Here is a 22,505-nt window from a genome sequence, read left to right as displayed (position 1 = left end):
AATATCATGTATGTTATCAATTGAAAGACATTCACTGGTAAATTAACTATGATTCTAAAATTTTTCACTATTTTTGTATTCCATGCATGTGCTTTTAATTACAATTTTGACAACAAACACAAGTGGATATAAAGTGGAATAATTCCTTACAATCATGTCAATATATAGAGCAAGCTTTCATGTAATATATAATACCACATAATATTTCAGTATGATCATATTTAGCTCCTGCATTATGTATTTGCTAGTGATTGCTTTCTTCCCTGCATTGGCAGGCTTCAAGAGAGTAATATGATAAACAAGACATCCACAAAACAAATCACAGCTTTCATAACGAGGATAGTAACATGGGATATTAACGTAAGACGATGTGTTAATAACAAAAGAAATCCAGCCATGCTTGCATTTCCTCCCACAAGCAAAGAAAGAAACTACAAAATGCCATAAAAGTAACACAGCTGCTGGATCCTTTATCCCAGGAAAGATTTTTTATTTTGAGTACTGTCTCAAGCAAAAATCTGCACCATAACTTAGCAAGTTGCACGACACTGCCGATGCTCTTTCAAAAGTACTCTGTTACTACAGTAACTAAACATATTGTGATGCAGTATGAATCGCCTAACACATTAAACAGTACAAGTTAGTTGCAGAATTAAGGAAGAGACAAAGAGAAATTTCATTTATAATTTAATACAATTTACTAGAAAAATATATGCAATGCCAGAGACTTATTTCTATAAGTTTTCCACAGTTTATTTTTGCTTTATGTAACTGTGATGGTCAACCCACAAATCAACAAGACTTGTAATAGTGAGTACAGGCTGTTTCACCCTTCTTCACTTTGCTGGTCATACAATCAAAAAAAAAATTTTTTTTTTTCTTCATATACTTCATTTTATGCTTTCAAAACCAGCATCTGACTGCAAAATAAGTGATAAAAGAGCCAGTTTCAAAGGTGAGAGCATTCATATGCAAGTGTGGAGTTTGGAAGAGTTAGGTGATTTGATCCACACCAACATTTTTGGATGATAACTGTTAATCTCGGGTACTGACCAGGACCCTCCATGGCGAACACCAGCACTTTTTGAGAAGACATGCGGCATTAGGGGGTTGCAAGGTCCTTGCCCAGAATTCGCTCCTTCATTAGCATCATTCTGGCCCCGCTGTGCATCAGCACTTGGTAACCTGTACCGTAATCAGCTTCGTAAGACAAACACAGAACTTCTGCAGTAGCACCAAACTCCAGGACAAACACATGTATGTTTTATGCAAAGGAGAATAGTGTGATTTTAATTAACTTACGAGACTTACTCGAATAGAAGGCTGCTATATGTAGGTTCTTAACTCTATTTAATCTTATTACAAACACCATGGTTATAAATTCGAAAAAGCAAGAGCAGTTTATGGTTAAAATGACAGGACTTTAATTCTAACCTAAGGGGCAGCTGTCACTTAGCCATAAACACTGCTGACACCTGCCTGGGACACAAGACAGCACACCCAGAAATAACTAAATTTCTGCCTAAACAGCCAAGTTACCTTGGGTACCAGAAGCAATGCAGTATATTCACGCTGTTCTCTCTTCAGGCCTGGTATTTTAAGCAATGTGTCTTCCTTATTGGCATCTACCACTGACCTTCTAAGACAGATGTTTACCATGGTAAAATGACATAAAAAGGAACATCATCTAATATGACATCAATTTCTTTTAATGCTGTACTCATTCTAAAGAGGCTCATACCACCAAAATTGAAAAAATAGAGTATGGTCATGTCTAAAAATTTGTCCCTGCTTGCCCAGATTGTGACTTACCGGTAACTTGCACAAGATAAGAAAGATCTGTTTTGCACTTACACAAAGATTGACAGGCTAATATTATGAGACCTGATGGCCTCTCCCTAACTAGACTCCCCTGAAAGAAACAGTCCATTAACAGTAATTACTAACATCTACTGTTGGGTGAGGGGAGTCAAACCACTTGAAAGGCATTGGCAAAACAGGATTAGCCACAGTAAAAAGCTTAGAGATTCAAGTGTCTGGGATTAGGGGTTTTTTGGTGGTTTTAATTGTTATTTTATTTTGGTGAGGTATAAGAGAAAGGAAGAAATAGAGGAGTTACAATAGGGGAAAAGGTATTACTCACCAGGGAATTTCAAGGAATTTCTTTAAATTCTGTAAATACAACTACATCGATGCAACTAGATTAATATAGAAGCAGGTTGAGACCCCAATTACTTAACCTTTAATCCATCGTCTTCCTTTAGGCTTTCCATTTTGGAATAGCATTATAAATTAACTATGCGTCGTTCAGTTCAATCTGCTAATGCTCTCTTGTAAATATTTTGGGTCATCTTATATTTCCAAGTATCAGACAGATCTAGAGGACAGACTGATCTGGGCATCAACAAATACCGTCAGATGCACACAACAGACAAGCGCATACTGTGTATGCGAATGAATGGGATTATTTTTCGGTTCTGCACTACTAGAAGCACTGGTGACAGTGGTGCATGTCACGGGGACCATAATTCACTTGTAGGAAGAGGAATACATTTGATAGGCTAGAAAACATGAGAGCAGAAGAGTTATGACACGCAGTGCGCAGCACAGCAAAAGCATAGGTCGTGTGTGTTTTACGTACATGTAAGCTGACTAGTCACAGTTTTTCTTTTGTTTCTGTTAACTATCACTTTGTCTATGAGGCTTTTCTAAAAGACTTTGTCTTTTCCCCATCTGAAGCTGAGCACACTGGACAGACATCTGTCTGCATTGATTGGCAACAAGATGAAAAGGAAAGAGTCCCCTTTTATGAGTATTAATGAGTATTAATGAACCTCAGCTCCCTCCTTACTGAGGACCCAAGCAGAGACCTCTTCCCCCAAACACGGAAGCTACCATGGGTAGCCTCGTCACCAGTGACCTCACCAGGGGATAATAAAATAGTTGCCATGTCAGAAAGTGAATAGATTCAAACATTTGCTGATACGTTCACCTCAAGGCAGAATGACAAGGCCATTGTGTCCACAATTATCCCAACAGCATAAGAAAAATCATGCAAGAGGATGAGCATTCACTTTTAAGAAACAGCAGGGGCAGCCCACAGCCCTGGTAGAGTCTGAGCCAGGAAAGAAGAGCTGGGAACTCTAACTTCTAAAATGAAGAAGGCTAAAACGGGAGAAGAGCCTGAGAAGGATGAACCAAAGGAGGCTATTTTAATGACAACTTCAGTTGAATTCCCAGGAAGCAGAATTCACACAGGGCCGTAAATAAATTATTGGGAAACCAGAGAGGGGTGCACTCTATCACAAGGGAGGCATGTGTTGGGATGTAGTCCTGACACCACCACATGATGCACTGTGCAACTATGCGTCCTCTTCGCCACCTTTCTTTATTTAATCATCTGTCCCAGAAACAACTTCAAAGATCTCTTAGGATTTTGATCTTTTTTTAGAAGAAATTCATAAGCAAAACATTACTCCCACTATGTCTCCATGTGCACATAGACCTACCTCAGCATACAAGCTGCCCTAAAATATACCCAACAGAGCTAAAATATGAGATATTGTACAGCCATATTTGATGCTCACTGTTAGTACTTGGCAGCTCACTTCTTTAAAGCTTGTCTCTTCAGTCAGAAGACTTAAAACTTTTTCATTATAAATGAAATATGCTGATATGGTCATGTAATCAGCTGTTTTCAGCAGCTTGGGCTTTAAAAAAAAAAATCATCAAATATTATGACAGCAGGCAACACTGACCTAGAATCATGCTTACAGTGAACAGTGTGTGCCTACAGAAGTGGTACATTAATATAATTGCCTTTCTGGTTTAAGCAGAACAGAATTATGCAAAATGAAACTGTTAATTCACCTGCCAGGTTTATGCTGGTAAGAATTGCTAGCTACTGGTATCCACTGGCAGTACTAAAGTCCTGTGAGAAAAACATTTAATAATTTCTTTAGGAATTAATCTTTAATGCATAAAATTTGCAGTGACCTATCTACATTTGGATTTATTTCAGAGAGACAGACAATAGTGAACCTTTTCCTCTTCACAGCAGAGGATCAAATCTTATTCCATCACACGTACCAGTTTGGAGGGGACAGGGTCAGTCTGGTATTGAACGACTCATGCTCCTCAGAGCTCCCTTTTTGGGTCTGCTCGTCAGTCCTGAACAGACTACCCCCAAAGCAAACCCACTGATCTGGAACTCTGCCAAAACACCTGGCCATAGCTTGCTCAGTAAGCCTCTTCTACCCATCAGAGGCCCAAGCCTGCAAACTGTGTGAATCACAGATGCCCGCAGAAGCATCGTGCACTTAAAAAAATACAGAAAAGCAAAAGCCCGCTTACCGCCTGCTTCCAATCTCACAGCAAGGGAGTGCAGCTACATATTAATGCAATCTTCACAAGAGGCCAGCAGTTTGCACGTCCAACAAACTCCACCCAAACTGGCTAAGTGATTAAATATTTACTTGTAAATTCATGTGTTTTAGAAGAAAATATTCAAATCATCATTTTTGCTGTTGGCTTGAAAGCTTAATAGCAACAGTTAGAGGGAAGATAGGAACTCAGCTTGGCTTAGCCCCCCTGCCCTAGGGATATCCTAGCTTTAACTTCAGGATTCAGCACTGTAGTTAGTTACTTTTGAACATGAGGGCAATGAGATACTCCACCCTGACAAGTGAACGTGCACCTGACACCTAAAGCTCTGTCACACAACCTGCGCGAGTCGACGGACAGTTAGTGTGCATGTGCTCTGGGCTGACTGGAAGGAGTGGCCAAAGAGCTGAGCTGCGCCTCCGTCTAACACGCCTAGCCTCCCAGAAAAACTCACTCACTTGGGCTCGGTGTTATGCCGACAGAGACCAAAGCTTTATAACTAGTTCTGGTGGCAAACAAAGCAAGCTCAAATCTGCCTTAAAAATACTGACTAGATATAGCCGCAAGTACAGCGGCTTTTCATGTTCACGTATCATCCTTAGTAGGAGGCTGGCAATTCCTATAGCGGCATCAAACAGGAATAATGGTGTCCTAAACAAAAGTAACAGTAATCTGAAGCTCTCCAAACATCTCTGTTAGGATAAAGGAAGACAATATTTACAGATTGAAAGATGCCTCACCAAAACAATCAAAGATGGTTCATTCTTCTTCTACATGTAATAGTTAAATCTCTTTCCTGCCTAAAAAAACCTGGCAACTTATCTAGCAAGACCTAGTCGTTACCCTCATTTCTTGTTCCCTTATTTTTCCCTGTGATTGAACACTACACACGGGCTACAACCCCCCCTTTAATTCTTTATTCAAATGACAGTGTTTATGAACTGTACACACAATATTAGAGAAAAGAAAGATTTAAAAAGGCAATCAATCCATCTACCTCCAGAAGTGCTCTCAGCAGTGGTAGAGAAAAGACTGACTTCTAGATTGCAGACTGACAGAACACTGACTTTTAGATTATAAAAAAACAATTGCTCAGTAATTAGAAAGAGGAAACAATTGCCTTCTAATTCTGTCTGTGCTCAGTGACATACTGTATGACCTTGAGCAAGTCATTCACTTTGTGACTCAGTTTACTCATCTGTGACTCAGGGATTAGATGCAGAAGTCCCTGATGTAGGTGTTTAAAGGCTTAATTCATGATTGCAGAGCACTCTGAAATCCCAGAGTGACAGATATTAAATATAAGGCATTGAGAAGAATGTATTCTGGCCCTTCTTTTGCAATATTTGGTTTGAAAGAAATAAACAGAGCATCTCTATGTGAAATTCTTGTTGCACTTGCAGAAAACTCATCTTACTGGTAAAGTTCAGACCCTATCCACGCAGGGTCAGAAGCATCTGTTTAAAGCACTCCCTCCTCCAGCTTCCCAGCATCAAGTGAGGGTGAGTAATCTTAAGGATTTCAAATACATAAACCCAGTGTTAACAGAATTTTTCAAATTAGGTGTCATATGTATATATTGTATATATGATATGAATGCCAATAACATGCATATTATATATGCATGGTATATTCAGTAGCGATGATTTATCATAAGTGGATTCATTATACCTTTATATGCAGAGCTGTCACAACTGCAGACCATGTTGTCCTGCAGTGCTGCATTCACTTACAAGCTTTTATTTGCTATGATGAACTTTTCATTAAAATCTCTCTGGCAGAGAGATTCCGTGACAAATTTAAGTCTTCGGTTCACATTGCAAGCTGTCTTGTATATATCTTTAAGCTGGAAAGGAACTGGCAATCTCTATCCAGAGGGATAAATAGTGCTACACACTTATAGTCAAGTGAGTATTGAAAAGGACTAAAAAGAAGACTATCTAATCGTGTTTCATAGCGTTGCTAAAAGTTCCCATTGTCCGACTGTAGTATAAGCTAGCTTTGAAACTATATAAACAAAGAATATGGGAGGAACTAGGAAGAACAAGTTTCTTTTTCAAACTTGATATTTCATCATAAATAACAGTTATTATGTCAAAGTGTGGTGTCTTTCTCTCAAAAAAGCAACTGTCCCAATTATTCTGTGGTCTAATCAGACCTATGTGGGGAACGATTATCTATAGTTTTCAGAAAACAGCTGAAAGGGATGAAAGGGAGCATCTCTCTACTCTCTCAGGACTGAGAGAAGAAAAACATTAGAGCTTAGCTAGAGGAGAGCCCATGCTCACAAGATGCTATCCAAAGCTTGTTTGACACCAGAGACCTTAAGGAGAAAAAAACCAAGACACAGTAAAGCAGCAGACCAAAGCTTGCAAATGTTTTGTCAAATCCGAGTACATTAAGAACTTCCTCAAGAACTTATGTTTACACCCTGCTCTATGTAAACAAGCAAGTTTCCCCTCCTCTTGGTTAATCTCAACCACAAAATGAGCTGCAGAAGTCTCTACTTCCTTATTAACATTTAATAATGTCAGAAACACAAAATATTGAGGTATAAATTCAGAACAACTCAAGAGCTGCAAGATAACGCAGGTTCCTGTCACCACCAGGGTAGAGGAAGATCCCACCTGTACGACATGGACAGCTAAAGGATAACTCTGCTTTAACTGCTAGCAACAAGATACTGATTATGAAGAATTAAGTCTCTGTTACAGGAATTCTTTGCTTTTCAAACATTGGTTTGACCATCCAAATGGACAAAACCCTAAGAAATCTGATCTGACCTCATAGCTGTCTCTGCTTTGAGCAGGAGGTTGGAATAGATGAGTTCCCAAGGTCCCTTCCAAACTGAGTGATTCAATGATTTTTTTTTTTATTATTGTTTTCATAATTTTGTGCTCTTATCTGTCATTGCCAATGAGAAGTTTTCATATAGCTTCTGATCCTGAGCCTCAAAAGAAGCTGGAATGTGCAACCATTTTGCAATGTTAAACTATTTGTTTAATTGATTAGTAGAACCTGTACCTTTTACTGAAACAAGGTAAAACAGGAATGACTTTTGAAAGGAACCACAAAAGTGATCCCTGTATTCTACATATGATACATATGAAGGAGGCAGTGAACTCCAAAAGTTTCTTTCCAATCTCTTAGCAACTTTCTTGTTACTAAATCAACAAAAGCACTCCACCCCTTCCACAGTTTAGAGGCCATTGAGAACCAAATAAAACCGCTAAAAAAAGATGTATCTTTTTCCTTGACCACGTTTCAATATGTACTTATCCACCCTGTTCAGTCATAAACACTGAACTTTCCCAGCAGATTCTTTGCAGAAAGCAATAAAATAATTTTAAAAATCTAAAAAAAATCCAGTTTAGAAGAATTAGGATGGCTTTATGCATTCATCATCTCTCCAATTTCCATGTCAGGTTTGCTTAGTTTGAGCTGAAAAGGAAGTTGGACCTTTCAATTCAGCTCAGATGAACTGGGTTCTGTCAGTCTTATGTACTGTTGACTAGAGTAAAGCTCTGCAAGTCAAATGAAGGTCTTACAACTGCTCAATCCCATTAACCTTCATTTGCACACTCAGGTGTGCCCTTGCTAAAGCTTAATTAGCAAATATTCTGCAGATGGAGAAAGACTCCTGCTCCTTTCTCTGTTTTGTATTAAATCCACACTGCGCAAGAGTTAAGCCATGATTTTGGAAGACATACTACTTTAAAGATGCACACGGGGACAGGCCAGTTTAAAGGGGATCTTTCTTACAATGCTTTTTTGGTGCAAAATGACACTTGGAAATAACTCACATGCTTAAAGCTCATACTCAACACCATGCTAGCAAAGACCTGGCTGATGTCAACTTCATTTAGTTAGCCTGTCCCTATTCCCATGTTCTGAGTATATGTACCTAAGCAGCCCCAAAGTGATTTTTTGTGGTTCCTGTTGCTAAAGAGAATTTCTCTGAGTGGAACTTATTCTGAAGGGCTTTAACAGCTTTTGTAAAGGAAAGAGACCACCTTCTTCCCACCATCCACTAAGGAATCAGAGGATACTCCTAAAGGACAGGTCTTAACATACATATGCATAGCTTAATTCGACAGTTACAATGCATCCGTAAGAAATATCGCATCAAATGATCTTAACCAGAGAATGGCTCATTTAGTACCTCTCACTTCACTGCCTTCTCATTGTATCCCTCATGCAGATATTCCTGACCACTGTACTCCAGCATTTATTTTTATTCTCCCCCTCTTTTTCCTTTTACAGAAAAGATCTCTCTCTTGCCACTGAAACACCCCCCACCGTCCCCCCAAGGGAAAAAAAAAGACGATTAAGAGTTTGGATGTTTCAGATCTTGCACAATTTTAATAGCCCAAAGAGAAGTGTTTTCACATATGATAGTGTATATGCATGCAGCTTTACAGTTTACACCAGTTAAAAAACTCTTATTACTGTACAATGAAACTGCAAGAATTAACGAAAAGGCCAGTGCTCACAAACCCTACGGTGCCGCTCACGGTCACGGGAAATGGCGGGGGGGTGGGGGGGAAAGGAAAGGCAAGGAAAGGAAAGGCTGGCAAGGAAAGTAAAGTGTAGCATCATTTGCAGCATCAGAGATTCATGCTATACTGTTGTTCTTGGGCCAGAATGGTTTGGGACTATGAATGAAATATCACATACATCTGCCAAAGGAAGATGTTTTTAGGAAGTAAGAGAATTGCCCAATGACTTGAGGGTCACTTGCAACAATAAAACTATGGCATATGATAACAAAAATGAGATTTTTTTTTTTTTCTGATTCACTGAAAAAAATACTTATAGAACACAGAAAATGAATAAATGCCATTAACAGCTCTCTGTCTAGTTCCTGAGCCTTTGAAAGCATCTTTCCTAGGCTGCATTCTCCTGCAAATGGTGTAACAGCTTGCAATATCCAAATACAAGGGAGCAGTCAAGTACACTCCATCCTCATTTTAAAACATTAACTATAGGGGAAAGGAATGGAGAATTCAGCCTCTTTAATCTCCAGAATAGCTGCTGAAGAAGGAAGAGGATTTTGCTGCTGTTCTGCACAGAACTAACCCGCCTGCAGACAGGTGTTACATTATCTCACTGGTACAGCAAATATCTCTGCTCATCTGGAGTGTTGTAACGCTACCTCCAATTTACCCTTTGTCATTGCTCTTAGCAGAAAGAAAATTAAACTTCACAAGTATAATGATCACCAATAACAATTTTATTCTGTTCCAGCCTCATACTCTTATTTTTCAATTGTATTTTGAATATGTATAGTTTACTATGGAAGGAAAAATGTGGATTTGGTATGGTTATCTAATGGGGAATAATCACATTTGGTATTATAAACCAGTTCAGACATCACAAGGCTATATGCAGTTTACTGCTCATGTTGTTTATGCAGCCCTAGATAACTGTCCGATAAACTAAACTGCAATTGCAGCTCTCTCTATAGTACAGTTAAGATATAATGTCTGGATGGCAAAAATCAACAAAACCCTATAATCAGAAAAGAGTGTTTTACAGCGTAACTGAGCTACAACATGAAAACATAAAGCACTCATCTAATCCACCCTCATAAATGAAACCTTCCCCAAACCTAATTCTTTTACACAAAGACTCCATGCAGAGGTCTTTGAACTCGGATCTTACTGCAATCTAGGTCCTGCAAACATTCAGACGTATGCTTAACCTTAAACATGCAAACAACTATTTGCAAGCTTTTATCAATATCTTGGTGCAAGGAAAACACCGATATTTTTGTATCAGATGAATACTTTGAAGCATGAGTCATTGGAAAAGATGTAGATTTTGATCTTTATATGGTTCATCTTATTCATGCACAAGATCAACATCTTACAAAATATATTTATCCAATGGTTATCTTTCCAGTCACCTTTCATGCTTAGAGTTCTCTAAACAGAAATTACTGCTTGCTCTCCTCCTCCCTTTTAAACCTCTTCCCCTAAAATCCAGAAGTGCATCAGCACAAATTCTTACTTTTAATCGTAGGAGGTTATAAGCTACAACATATGCACAAATGACTCTGATTTAAAACATTTACTCTAGTGACAATAAAAAGTCAAACCAAATCAAATCAAATCTTTGACTTTGGAAAAGACATGTTTCGGTTTAAGAGAAAATTTTATCGGTCATTCTAAATAGGGATTGATCATTTATCCAGGAAAGAAGAGTGTAAAGCAAAGCTGATATACAGAAGGGACTGAAATATTCCTCAGTTTTTCTGTAGTGTTGGATATTAACTTCTTAGGAATTTAAAAATCGTGGTACACGTGGCGGAAAAAACAAGGGAAACCATTCTCTGGAAGATTAGTACTAAATGGTAACAATTTAAAGCAATACAATTTACTCTTCTTTTTTTTAGTATCAAAAACCCAACATACACACAAAAGATAATAAAAAAGCATCTTCGTAAACTTGCAGATGTGCAGAGGAACACGATGAACGGGATTATGGGGGTTTTTCTCCCCCAAAGGAACAGTGACAAGTATATTCTAGAAACACTTGCTAAAAGACAAATACACATGTAAGTGAAAGACACCAGCACAAAAAAACCACCTTCTGCAGAACTACATTAAATTCAATTAAAGCTCAGAGCCGTAGTTCCCATCATTTTAGTAAAAGAGAAAACTACAATTTCCTGGGCTTTTCAGCCCAGCTATCAACCCCCTGCTGCCAACACAGCACTTACAGAAGCCTGGGTCTGTCTCTGTGCAGCTCCTCTCCCTTCCCCTCATCTGCTTTGTTACTCCCAAAGACCTGCTGGCAAAGCGGAGAGGACTCGGTGTCCTTACAGGAGACGAGAGAACGGGCAAGACATGACTTCCGTGGTCCTTACCTTCCCCCTACTCAGAGTTTGCACATCCAGCTTCCCTGTCCAAGTTACTTGGAGGGTATTTAAAACAGATGCTTAGAAATCTGAGGAGAACGAAAGCCAAAAGAGTTCAGCTTTCCTTTAGAAACTGGGCTCCTTGATCCGCCTGATGCTGTTGACACTAAGGTGAGCATATGATAAGGGGAAGGAGGAGGGATTGCTAGAGAGCATCAAAGGCAGGGGACTGGGAGATGGGGTTTCCTCTGCCTAGATGTGACGCCCCTTCCTGCCTCCCCCCTTGGCTGGAGAGGAAATAAAATGGAGCCTAGGAGGGAGGGAGAGAGATAATCCTGCGGCTTCATCTGATTAGAGAAACTGGGCCTGTGCAGAGCCGGCAATGCCGCCAGGGAAGCACAGGGAGGGGAGGCAAAGAGGGGCAGGAAGAGGAGGAGCAGAGGGGGAGGGAGAGAAATGGTAAGGGAAAAAGGAAAATTGTAAAAGGTATACAAGGGAACGGGCGCCTGGGCCAAGCCATCCGGGATGTATTCAATTTCTACCCTCACGTAAATGTGAAATCACCAGTAGGAAACACCCGTTGCTTCTGCTAATCCAGAGCGATCGGGGAAAAAAAACCCAAACCCAAAACCCAGAACGCATCAGTTCCCAGGCATGGACTGGGAACAAGGACATCCCAGTGGACTGAAAAGAGTGAGATTGTTCGTGCTGAGTAGGGAGACATGGAAAAAGCAGTATGCTACAGATAGTTATCTAGTTTGTCATGGACAGGACACAATTTAGAACAAATTTTCTCTTGCAAGTGATTTTGCAGAACCTGTTTCCGCTTACGAAAACAAATCTTAGTTGAACCAAAGTGACTTTAAAAAAGTACGTATCAGCACACACCAGGGTGCCTGCAGCTGTGGCCTCGGTTGCCCTCCCACAAGCCCCACACCCTGGCAGCTACACTCCCGCCATGGCCTCCCTCCCGCGCCCGGCGCAGGCACTTCTGGGCTCACGGCTGCCCACCTGCACCACTGTGCTGCTGTGCCCCCCGGGATCCCCAGCTTGCAGGAGGCTGTGGCCAGTCTGGCCCTCGCTGCACGCACGGGCGAGGGCAGCACCATGCCCTCACACTCGGCCTGACGTAGGGGCTCACCCGAGGGCACTGGCAGGGTCCCGAGGGTGCTGCTCTTGAGCATCCCCTGTCCCATCCTCCCCTGGCAGGGTAGCCCTGCTTCGAGGACACAGGCATCCAGGTCCCTCCCAGCTGCCAGGTGTGACCCATGGTGCACTGGGGAACGTCAAGGACAGATGTGGCCAGCGGAGTCTTGTCCCCATCCATGGTGGCCTGTTTCTGTAAAGAATCTCTTCTTTCACTCACCTTTATCAGCTGCTACACTCGGTCCTCTCCCAAGCACCACTCCTTGTCTCTGCATTGCGAGCCGCTTTTATTTCTTTCTGGCCTATTCCCCTCCATTTAAAGCTTCACACAAGGCAGGCTGGTTGGAGAGAAGGATGCCAAAACATCAGAAAATAACCCTTTCAAGTCCTCTTTCTTTCTGTTCAGGAAGGAGCTAATACCTTTCCTGTAAAACACTTACAGCACACTCTCACTTTGTTTCCAAGTCTTCACCCAGTCCCCATCATGCCTAGCTCAGCTGGGAGAGGGGGACCAAGCCCCCCCTCCCAGCGCTTTTAGGAACAGAAGATTGCTCCCCGAGTCTTCAAAATGGGCTGCAAACCCAGTCATTTTCTATGTGCTTCCAGACCTTGTTCCTAAGACACACCCCCCCACACACTCCCTGAGAGATTGCTCCCCCAGACTATGGGTCAGGAAGCATTTCAGGGGTTAACGGCCATGCAGGGGTCAGCAGCAGCTTTCCGGCTGCTTTATTTTACTTGCCATGTTTATTACAACAATGAAGCAGCGTAGGCACTTGAAGTCAGCTGTTTGTGCTGACCTTGTGCAGCCTTCCTGCAAGAGTGGAAACAGAAGTCCCTTGAACCCGTCTCTTCCAGAGCATTCTTATCAGCGCTCCTTATCAGGATCATGCCCAGGCGGCTCTCCCCCCAGCAGCATAGGACTGCAACGGTGCTGCAGGGAGAGGACAACTCTACAGCATTTTGCTTCTTTTCTTATTCCAGCAAAAGACCTTTGGCTGACATGATAAGACATACCCCTGGCACTTGTAGTTATTCCAACATTGTTCCATGGGTGCCAGTGGCTAGCTGTGGAACAACTCAGTGTATGACCCTCCCAGTCAAATCCATCTTCCAAACTGGTCCCAAGTTGCCCAAATGATGTCCCAAGAACATATAAAGGATACAATGTGAGGATAATATTGCATTTCTCTTTTTCTTTAAACCCTCTACAGAAGGAAGTTGCATAGCTCTCTTGTCCTGGATTTGGTATGTCCAGCAAGGTTGACTTTTTTCATTAAAAGCATCAAAATGTGCTTACTGAAAGATATTAGTGACCAACTTTTACCTCAACAGGTTACACATCTGGGCATCCATAACGATGCGATTGGCATACAGCTTTTTCATTTTACATTTAATGAGAAAAGGTGTAAAGATGTCTCAAATTCAAATTTGGAGAACTTATTCCGTATCTTTCTTTAACAAAGTTGACAGTTAAAGGAAACTGAGAAGTCAACAGCCTACAGATACATTAGGCTGAATCCAGACAATGTTGATTAATTTATTTTGGGAAGAAGGGAAAAATTGTTTTTCAACAGGATTTTTGCAGAACAGTTCTGCCACCGTTGCTCAGCTGGACTAGCATTCATGTTTCCCCGAGAACTCCACCCAGGGTTTAAAATTTGAGAATGTTTTTAATTTCATGAAATTGAAGTCCTATGCCCAGCCATGGAAAAGAGCGTTCAAAATTACTGTTTACTGATTTGGGTGCTTGAAGATCAGAAGCAACCAGCCCCATGACTTTGAGTCACCTCATGTGAGCAAAGGCAGTTAGCTCTGCTTGCCTGCTGAAGAAGGGCACCACCGCATGGAGCTGTCAGACCAGCAGGCCAGTTTTTGTCACCCCAGCCTCCATCCAGGCAATCAGGGCTTCCACATTCAAGAGAGAAGCAGCCCGGTCCTAGCCCAAAAGTCCTTTGTCTTACCTAAAATTCACTAACCACACTTTGGCCAGCTACCCATCTTCAGAAGAGGGTATGGGGGGGAAAAACCATCCTGATCTCTTGGTTCCTCCATATGAAACCTGAAAACTTGTACTGAAGCCCTCCTCTCACCCCTTCCCTTTTATAACCCTGCAGCCTTTTCTTGTGCTGCCTGGGCTACTATCATTTCTAGTAACTTTTTCATGCCAGGTGGGGCCATTTGGACCCGCCCAGACTGCGGTTGCTGAACTCCTCCATCAGCCTTGAACCTCCCCAGCTCTGCTGCTGGCAGAGGTGCTCTTCGAGGAGGCAGGTTCAAGTGCCCCTGGTGGGAGAGTGCCCTGCTGGAAGTGCCTTTCTGAGCTGACTCACAAAAACGCTGCTTGCAATTTGTTCATACATCTCTGTCTGGGGGCTCTGTGTGCAAACCCTGGAAGGCTGATATTTGCTGTCTGTTGATTCAAAACCACTTAAGCCAGTGAAACTGCACCTGCAACCAGGCCGATTTTAGCTTAATGCATTTCTGGAATATGTTCTAGTCTACAACAATAATGCAGCCCTCCAGGAACATGCTGTCTTGGGGGTAACACTGCTCATTTGCCTGAATGTCATCTGCCACAATCAATTTGGATCAGGTCTTGGATATCTCCATTGTAAAGTATTTTTGAGTGTTTCTGAAGAATGACAGCACTTTAGCCAGTCTGAGGGAGCCTTCGAGATAATAACTAATGCACCATAGCCAAACTTAACTTTTACTATGCCTGTAACCAGGCAGAAGCTCTCCACTCTAGATATTGCTGGCCCCTATTGAAATTTGCATTCTGTACGCAGTGCCAGGTTTTCAGTTTTTGCTTATGCTCGGATACTCAAAATAATCCCAGTCAGTCCAGTATAGGAGTTAGCATAGCAAGTGTTTTCACACACACTTGAGGCAAGTGAAATGCATCTGAGACTCTTTGAAAAAATAAAACTGACCATCACCTTCTATTTGATGTAAGAAGCACAATTATTTCTAACATAGAATTTTACAAAGAAAGCAATTCTATCAGATAAGCAAAAACTTCAAATTAAAATTTTAGATAAACATGCAACAGCTGTAATTCAAAGATAATTTACAGATAGAATCGATCTGATCACATATTAATGTTCTACTTAAGAAAGCAATGCCATTTATATATAAATACTTAACTTACTAAAAATATCTGCAACTCTAGACCGTCTTCTCACGTACAGGAGTTATTTAAAAAAATGAGCTCTTCTCAAATTCTCAGACTTACCAGTACTGACTAAGAACTAGACCCAAAAAGTAGCGTTTAGGTATTTATGTCCAAATAATCCTCATAATCACGACCAACCTCTATTGTCATTTCCCCAAAGTGTAAACCAGTCTGTGTTACTCCTGCATTCCTTCCCCTTCTCCTACCACTCCTGGAACTCAGCAGACTCCACAGTGAAAACCTTACACCACAGGGTTAGATGAGCACTAGCACTAAGGCAAAGTGTGAATACGTGGCGGGGTGTGTTTGAGTAAAACCACACCAACTTGGCCTGGCCTTGACTGCTGTAGAACAATCTGCTTGGGCTAGTGTGCATGAACACTTTTAGCCTGCATAAGGCAACACTTGGCATTAACAACTTGAAGATCCACTGAGAATTAGGTAAAAAGTGAGAATGAACATGGCAATCTTTTCTAGTGATTAGTCAATATGGGGATAGGAGACTGAGGTCCAGTCTCTATTCTAAGGGTGGTTTATTCATTTAATCCAGTGAGCATTCTGTGTACAAAAACTAAGACTGAACCCTTCCCCTAGAGATCCTTATTGCCTGAGTTGCACTACAATGCATATGATAGCCTAATAAAAAGCCACTGTTAAAAAGCAGTAACAGCCTTACTCTTTAAGGACTCCACTATTATATATTGAAGATAGATAGATCAATAGAAAAAGCCATTTTTATACATCTAATTGAGGATATGCCACGTTGGGGAGGCTATATATCTATTTTTAGAAAAGAATAGCTGTCAGACACATTTAGTGTGTTTATATCTAACGAGCATCATGATGACTTCTGCTGCTTCTGCCTGGGAGAAGATAACTGCTGGTTAGCCCAGTTGTAGCAAGTATGGTCCATGAATAAGCCTCTCTTCTGCAATTTTATTTTTCTGTGAAAAGGGAGATGATTTGTGTGGGTTTATCTCATCTGTTGGTTTCATAAAGTCATTATGAAATCTGCCAGGTCATCTACATTCATCTTTCTTGGGAATAATGCTCTAACACTACTGATGTGACTTTTTTCAAGGAGTAACATAGATGTAGTACTCTTCTTTGCGGAATTAATCTTTTTGAAAGCTGTCGGGCTTTTTAGTACTGTGAAAACTGCTGGTTTTGAGCTGTGTCATCTCTTTTCTTTTTCACCTTGGATTTAAGAGCAGCTTTCTCAACAAAGCAAACCAGTTCTTTTGCCTTTATTTTGCCTTGGCAGTTTACAAGTCAGCCTGCTGATATAAGCAATCTCATATATTTCAAAGACTTAGCAAATCTTTACACAGCACTATTTTTTTGTTTGGTTATCAAATGAATAGAACAACAGCTGATTATGGAGAACGCAAACAAGATCCCTCTTTTAAGCACGTTCTGTTATAAACGAAAGATTTCATGACGTGAAACCTTAAATCTCATCTTAAATCAAGGGACTATCACATGGGCACTCTGCTCTCACTTCTTCTTTTCCCAGATCTCATTTCCTCCCATGCACAACCACCAGAATGTTTCCTCTGTTCTCTACAGTTGCTTAACATCCAGTAGCAAAAAGCAATAAATAATTGCACAAAAAACAACCCTTCAAGCCAGTTTTGGGGTAGCTTTAAGCTGCCTTTCATGCAATACGGGCTTTGGCCTTTTTGAGAATTTAATCACATGTTTAGCTTTGCTCTGCATTTCATTGCTAGTCTTCCATCTGTTCCGTTCCTCTCAACTGGAAGGGAGGCAAGCCCGCACCACATAAGCCAGCAGGGCTCCCAGGGCCTGCTCCCAGAAAAAAAAACAGTACAAAACATTACACTTTGAGAAGTTACCAATAATTCTGTCCTACGTGACTTGTCCACTAAGACACTCTTGCAAATTTGGATCTGAACTCTTTTCAAAAACACATTCATGTATATACTAAATCTCTTTAGTTTACTTTTGCAAACGGTGTGATTCAAAAACATGATTTGGTCTTTGGATGACAAATAGAAACAAAAGTATCGGAGTTTTTTCTAGATCTTAGCTGGTGCCCAGGGCTGAGTGCTATGAACAAAGCCTGCTGTAGAGACAGTTAGCTCTACTTAATGGGAGTCAAGCATCTAAACAAAAACTTGAACTTTGATGCCTCAATTCCCAGATGTAAAATGAAGAAATGGTATCAGCGAGAAGCTCGGGAAAGCACCAAGGAAAACACGGTACAAGAGGAAAGTACTGCAGCCAGGGAGCATAATTTCTGACCCTGATACACTTTGAAAAAACATAGCTCTGCAGCTCCAAGAAAGGCTTTGTTTTCCCATATGACCTAGAATATTCCCAAACAATTTAGACCACATTTATCACAATGTATTTGTCTGTTGGCCCCACAGCCTGTGGGTTGACTCCAGCCCACTCAACACTCCTAATCCAGCGTCCCTCTCCCTGGACAATATGCTTGGGCAGCATACCCATCCCCATTTCTGCCCCGTGCAACAGGAGCCTTCCTACACTGGCCTCCCTGACTTCTCTCAGATGAGCCGGGAGGCTCGTCCAGGATATGCTGGGGAGAGACTATGATGGAAGGAAGAGAGACAGAGGACAGAGGCTTCAGGAAAGTTGGGGGAATTCAAAGAGGATTTGGATCTAGTCCCTGTGGCTGGCTATATCGGACCACCCTCATAAGAGGCATTACCCTTGGTTAAATGAAACAGAGGCAAAATTATTATGCAACCAATATACCAGAGTGTCATTCCAAATTCGACACAAGCTGAGAGCAACAGCACTGTATGTTAAATAAGGCTTGCACAAATAAGACCTATAGAGTAGTACACACAGATTTCAGAGCAGCCCCACAGCAAGGCAATAATGCTATTTCAAGTGTACCCAGTGCCAGAGGCAGTCCAGCGAGATGGACTGTAAGCCCCAGGCTAGCTCTGCCTGCAATAATCTGCAGGGTTGATTCTGTGACAGACTGAAATGCAGTAACAGTATTTATGCAACTAAATCTTGGTCTAATCTATTAGTTTATGTAACCTTTGCTCATGGACATACTGACTCACAGGTCTCAGGAATCTAAAGAAAATCTCCTTTTTTAACTCTCTCCCATCCTTTAACCCCTAGTTGCCAAATAAACAAATAGATTGTCAGAGATCTCGTTCATTCTCTTTGAGGAAAAATTACATTGGTAGGGGAAAAAAAAGGTATCAACTAAAGTCCTAAAACCCAGTGTACTTCTCCATATACACAACCAAAGTTATAGAATAAGCTGGCTAATGGTAGGTAGGTGTCCTTCAGGTTAGCATCTCCAACCACAGAATGTACCATTTGAGCCCCAGGCTGGGAAAGGGACAGAAATTGTTTACTTAGCTCCTAGGGAAAAAATATTGCTTTCTAGCATTCAGACATTACCTTTTTGAGTAAAGCAAGCAACAATATCTGTGGGAATAACACTGATTCTTCTTAGCTTGAAAGATTTACTTTCACCCTTCTCGTATTTCTTGATTTCCTAACATTTTCACATATATTTTAATTGAGGAGCTAACAACAGGAACGGCGTGCAGCATTCTAGCTGCAGCAGTCATAGTTCTAATGATTACTACATGAAGCGTGCCCACATCAGCTTATTTTAGCCCTTCCTGGCTAGGCTCTAACCTAGATTTGTGAATAGATTTGAGTTAAGATGAACCCTTTTTGGTCTTTTGGGGTTGTGGGTTTTTTTTGTTTTGGGTTTTTTTCCTGCCAATTAAATAGTTCACATAGCTGCTGCGATGTTGCCCATGTGACACTTGTTATCTGCACTATACCTGAATGAATTTCTAACTTTTTGTATTGAGGATTCACGCACAGGCAAAAACTAATCAATATCACTTGGAATGAAATGTATTTGGAGCCAAATTCCATTGTATTAGGTGTATTTTGGAGAGGTCACTATGTATTTTTGATGCATCCTAGACAGTATCAGTACTAGATAAATACCCTGTAAATGGATCAGGTATTCCTTATTATTTGTTGCAAAAGCAGCATAAGAACAGGCACAGTGCCTTTTTCTGCGAAGCCCCTTTACATATGAGGATGGTCTCCCAGCAGATTCTGTCATCCCATTGAACCGTTTACGCTGGCAGAGCCAGACGCTGGGTGCAGGTTACGCCAGCCACGCTTGAGCGCTGCCCTGTGCGGTGGTTTGCAAAGGAAAGCCATCAGAGGCAGCCCAGGGACGGCGCCCGCCCCGCAGTCTGCCGGCTGCTCTGCAACCAGAAAGGGATCACTCACGCAGATGAAATAAGGCCTTCATTATAAAGAAAGTTTATTCTTTTTTCCCTACACTTGGGGTTTTTAAAATTTTTTTCTTACATCCTTGAAGATGTACCCCCTCAAGATCTCACTATAATCTTGCCCAGGCTTTTCGGCACCGTTTTTTTTTTTAAAAACACAAAAATGTATGGGATGACATCTGTAAATCTGTGTTGCTATACGTGGAGTGGTTTTACGTGCACCTGCCTGCAGAAACAACCATGAGTTAAAGCAAACAGATCTTCAGCTTTCAATATCTCATTCCAGTTGTATATGCTCCCAAAAACAAACATCAAATTTTGCTCTCAGTTAAAAGTTTGCATCCCATAAGGCTGTACCAATTAGGGCTATATTACATACGGTACAATTGCTGTGCCATGTATATGATTTTGTGCTTTCCTGCACTTCACTCAAATCTTAATATGCATTCCTGTCTACAGATTCATCTGCCTGCTCAGCAATCCCTCCCCTTTTGTCTTAAAGTATTCATATCTTATTTACATTATGTCTGGCCTAAATCCATTATCTGTTCCAGGAGGAGTGTGAGTTAGGATATGTTGCCTAAAATAAAAACTAGTCTTGCCTTAGAGCAACATTTGCTGTTCATTGCTACAGCTGTGTGAATGGTTTATTTTGCGTGTGTACATAAGCAATCTTGCAAGGCCTTGTCAAAGTTACGAAGTTTAGATTGCTATTACCCAGGCTAGGTGGTGTACAAAACCAGAACAAAAAGCCAGATATTGCCCCCAAAAAGCTTTAAAGCCATGCAAACCAGAGCTTCGCAAGTAATTTTCTCTGCAAAAATCTCTACAGGCCTTGTGCACATCATCTGTGAACTTGGAACTCAGTAATAAAAGTCATTTTAAAGGAACATTTTGTACTGTTTTTTCTTAAAACAGCAACAGCTGCTAACTTTCTTAATGCAATTAACACTAGCAAAGAAAACACACAACCATGAGAACATGTTCCAGTAAAAGCAGACTTGGTATTTCTGAAACTCCTAGTGTAAAACACAGGAAGGAAAAGTCAATTGAAAGGAATAAAAGTTCACATTTTCTGCATTCTGTTTCATACAGCAAAAAAAAAAAAGTCACCTTTAAGAGAACTTTTTGGTTTGCTCTATTGAGTCACACTAAAGCCCAACTTTGGACAGGAGGTGGTGCTATAGCTTGCGTAAATTTTATTACTAGACAACACCAACAGTTAAAGCATACTAGAAGTAAAAGGAAAAGGTAAAAAAACTGAGAAACATTCTGAGTTCTGTAGAAGTGCTGATACGCAGACTTTACCTATGCATACTTTCATATCAGCAGGTACACTATAACACTGCTGAAAAGATTTGTAAGACGGCCCTAAAGGAAAGCAAATGCATTGTGTGTTCATGTTTGTCAGGGACTTCAAATACCTAGCAAAAGATGAGTACCAAAGCATGGAAAAAATCGGTCTTGCACAGCATGCTCTGTGCAAGCTGTAGCAGTTTTTCACGTGCCCAAGGCTCCATTGACCAGTTCTGTGCCAGAAGGAAACTGATGGGACAGATAGATACACTCAGGTGGAAGGTTTGCGCAGGTCCAAAAAGCATTCTGCCTGCCTCTCCCTGAAGAATATCTAGGTTAGCTGCAGTGCCAGGGGTTTTACTGGGCTAAGATGAAATACCAAAGTAGGAATCCAAACCCCTTAACTAGGTTAATGCTATCTTCCCCCCCCTTTTCTTCCTTTGCTGTCTTTCTCCCTAGGCCCTTCTAGAGGCACCAAACACGGCAGCTTTTGAAGATTTTTTCCTGTTGTCCATGTTGGCCCTGTCTCTATCCCCATTTCATACCTGTAATTGTACTGGGAGGACTATTCTGGATTGTAGCCTGAGACACTCAGAGTTACAGTGCTTAAAGGCAACTACCGTCAACAGCAAAGCCGAGAGAAAACATTCTGGCAAACTCATTCCCTTCTGGATGCACTTACTCTCCCATTCCCATCTTTTCTTTTGAAAGGAAACTAACAAATGACTCCCAGAATTAATCCAAAGGATATTTCATGACAGAGTAGATCTTTTTTTCACATTTCTTTTCTGAAACAGTCAATTATCCGTAGCCTGCTAAAGCTAAGAACTAGATGTTAGTCCAAGACCAACAGTAGATTGTGGGAGAAATTCTTATCTCAGTTACACAAGTGTGAATCTGGAGGAACTCCAGTTATTAAACAATCTATAAAATAAGGATAACAATAACTATTATTTCAAAAAGCTTTTGTGATGGTTAACTACCAATAATTAATGCTGGTGCAGAAATGGGGAGCCTGGGAATGAAAGGCACTACAGAAATTCTAAGTACTCATTATTTCTGCCATTCACAATTACACTTCTCGATGTAATCTATTTGTTGTAGTTAGGGTGCCCATCAATGCTCCCTGTAGACCCTAATCTATTATGTCCCTGACTGATTCACCAGCCTCAATAAAATTAGTCATAGTTTAATTAGAAAAAAAGGTCTACCTCTTTTTAGATGCCATTCTAGCTGAAGGTACCACCAATGTGAAAGTCAAAATTCACAAATACAAGGAAGTGGGTGCGAAGACAGAAGAACTTGAATACATTTCACTTAAAATGCCTGGATTTAAAGATCATTCTAGGGCTGCCAAATGGGATTA

This window comes from Calonectris borealis, chromosome 7 (genome assembly GCF_964195595.1).
Source record: "Calonectris borealis chromosome 7, bCalBor7.hap1.2, whole genome shotgun sequence".
Taxonomy (NCBI): Eukaryota; Metazoa; Chordata; class Aves; order Procellariiformes; family Procellariidae; genus Calonectris; species Calonectris borealis.
This window is presented reverse-complemented; position numbering follows the sequence as displayed.